Genomic DNA, 2,771 nt, shown 5'->3' on the forward strand with positions numbered 1-2,771 from the left:
TTGTAGTCTGAAAGGGATATGGACACTTGCAAAAGAGAGAAAGAAGGAAAAATTGCTAGAAAACACTCAGACTCCCCTACTCCCACCAACTTGGATGTAGTCGTTGTTTTCTCATCATCTAAAACCAATCCTAAGTACAGAAAAGGACAGTGAATATGCCTGAAGGAATGGGAAGTTTCAAGCGAATTTCTTACAGGGCATGACCCTGATCATTGGTTATATTGCAGTTAACTATCATTTTATTGCTCAGGAAATCTCTTAACTCACTCTTTCACAGTGACAGGAAAGATAAGTCTTCAGAATAAATCATTTCCATGGAGATAATGTGTGCTTTGATAACCCAGAAACCCTTAACTCTTTGAAACTAGGGTCATTTTATATAATGTGAGATGGCAGTGATGATATTAACTATCATTTCCTAGGAACATAGAAATAATACTAGATGATATTTTCTGATGTATTTACATGAGAAACATAAAAACAAATTGCTTCTGTAATTTCAAGCCTTCGCGTCAAGTTGATAATTTACTTAGTAGTTTCCTCAGTGCTATGGTGATATCTTTGTTCTTCAGAGTAAATATAATGGGATTCAACGTTGGGTTCCAAACTGTGTAGAAAAGAGAGATCAGCTTCCCAGTTTCTTCAGATTGATTTGGTTTGGGCTGTAAATAAGTGGTAGAGGCTGTGCCGTAGAATAAGACCACCACTGTGAGGTGAGACGAGCATGTGGAGAAGGCTTTAGCCCCTCCCGCTGGCAGATCACGGTTTCAGAAAGTTGGAGATGATTTTGCCATAGGAGACACCAATCAACAGAAATGGAACCATGATGAATACCACTGCATCTGCATAGACTGCTATCTCATTCACAAATGTGTCCCCACAAGCAAGCTTGAATACTGGGGGGAGGTCACAGAAAAAATTATTAATTTGGTAGACCCACAAAAGGGCAGATAAGAAACCTGCCACGTATGCCCAATTACAGCAGGAATTCCACTGACCCAGGAGGCAGTGACCAGCTGGACACAGACCTGGGGGCTCACAATCAGGCCATAGTGAAGAGGGTTACAAATGGCCACGTAGTGGTCATAGGCCATCATGGCCAGGAAGAGACACTCTAAACCTCCAAACAGAAGGACCAAATACATTTGTGTAGCACAGGCAATGAAAGATACGTGCCCTTTCTAGTTCAGGAGGTCTATGAGCATTCTTGGGATAGTGACAGTTACATAACAGATTTCTAAAATGAAAAAGTGGTTGAGGAAAAAGTACATGGGGGTCTGGAGAGTACGGCCAATTCTTGTTATCAGTACAATGACACTATTGCACATCAGGATGGTCAGATTGAGGACTAAAAAATATCCCCCAAAGAATCCATTGGAAATTGGGAATATCAGAAAACCCCAAGAGGATAAATTCCATCATTGTGGTGATATTTGATTTTTCTGTTCTTAATTTGTACTCCATCTGTAGATATGGTAAACTCAAGACGGTTAATTCATTAATGCTTTTGAGCAACTTTTTACTTCTGTTAACTGATCAGATGCGTGAAGCTATGTACATAATCCCTGCAAGTACTGCTGCCTTGGCCTTGCTGTTTCTAAGAAATGAGATTTGAAACCTCAGCGATGAACTGACTTGCAGTTAAAATCAATTAGAGAAATAAAATCTTCATTTTCTTATTCTTGGATGTAGTGATACCAGAGGGCTTCCCTGGTATCTCGGCAGTAAAAGAATTTGCCTAAAATGCAGGAGATATAGGAGATGTAGGTTTGATCCATGGGTAAGGAAGATCCCTTGAAGGAGGGGATGGCAACCCACTCCAGTATTCTTGCCTAGAGAATTCCATGGACAAAGAGTCTGGAGGGCGGGCTATGGCTCATGGGATCACAAAGAGTCAGACATGATGGAAGTGATTGTGCAGCAGCAGTAATGATACCAGAAACAATACAATGTATGCATTTTTATTTAGAGCTTTATTGGGCAGCAATACTATTAAATTGTTTCACCCCTTTTAAAAGTGAAATTATGTATGACACAGGCTTACTATTGTTTTTCTTTGGGTTCATCCATTTGTTTCTCTGTAAGTAAAGTAAGTGAAGTTGCTCAGTCGTGTCCAACTCTTTGCAACCCCATGGACTGTAGCCTACCAACCAGGTTCCTCTGTCCATGGGATTTTCCAGGCAATAGTACTGGAGTGTATTGCCGTCTCCTCTCCAGCGGATCTTCCTGACCCAGGGATCAAACCCAGGTCTCCCTCATTGTAGACCTTCTTGAGCCACCAGGGAATTCCATCTCCTTTTAATTTAAAGATTTTCACTTAAAACTTTTGCCTAATTCTTATTCAAAACATTTTAAGCTGTCCCATTTCTACTCCAATGAGAACTGACTTTCTTAAACTCATTCCTTGTTACTGGGGAACAGATACATGTAATCATATTATTCTCTTCTTCGTACCTCACCCATTGGTTATGCTACACATGGAAAGCATGTTACATCATGGGACCCAATAACATTTCTTATTAATACCCATTGTATACTGAATTACAAATACCAATTAATCTTTAGTTTAATTTAATACCAATTAAATTGATTTAATTAATTTAATACCAATTAAATTAGATTAATTAAATCTAATTTAATACCAATTAGTCCATAAATATGACCCATTCTTCATGATATTTGGGTTCCCTGATACTCTGTTGGAAAGGAATCTACCTGCAATGCAGGAGACCCCGATTTGATTCCAAGGTCAAGGAGATCCACTGGAGAAG

At 39.4% G+C, this 2,771-nt stretch overlaps 1 pseudogene; it reads right to left on the reverse strand.

Moving 5' to 3' along the window:
• Positions 1-512: 512 nt before the first annotated feature.
• LOC138443233 (olfactory receptor 10AG1-like) lies at positions 513-1,422 on the reverse strand (annotated as a pseudogene).
• Between the last annotated feature and the right edge of the window lie 1,349 nt (positions 1,423-2,771).

The sequence above is a fragment of the Ovis canadensis genome, chromosome 7 (genome assembly GCF_042477335.2).
Source record: "Ovis canadensis isolate MfBH-ARS-UI-01 breed Bighorn chromosome 7, ARS-UI_OviCan_v2, whole genome shotgun sequence".
NCBI lineage: Eukaryota > Metazoa > Chordata > Mammalia > Artiodactyla > Bovidae > Ovis > Ovis canadensis.